A 265-nucleotide genomic window follows, 5' to 3' on the forward strand; every position below is an offset into this window, starting at 1 on the left:
GGGGGTGGTGAAGCCGGGGGGCCTTCACTCGTGCCGGTGAAAACCATTGCACGTCCGCCTGCTGTGAAGTAATCGCTATAATAATAATATCGATGTATACTCAGTGTTTCCCCTGCATTGACACGAGCGAGGTGGCCGCCTCGCTCAAATCTCACCCGCCACGCAGAAATTTATCCAAAAGTACCGCCTCGCTGATGAAAATCACTGTTCTTCCATCAATAAACTACACTTTATTGATAGCGTTCGAAATGAGTGCCGACCTGGA

The sequence above is a fragment of the Priapulus caudatus genome, unplaced genomic scaffold (genome assembly GCF_000485595.1).
Source record: "Priapulus caudatus unplaced genomic scaffold, Priapulus_caudatus-5.0.1 Scaffold319, whole genome shotgun sequence".
Lineage (NCBI taxonomy): Eukaryota > Metazoa > Priapulida > Priapulimorpha > Priapulimorphida > Priapulidae > Priapulus > Priapulus caudatus.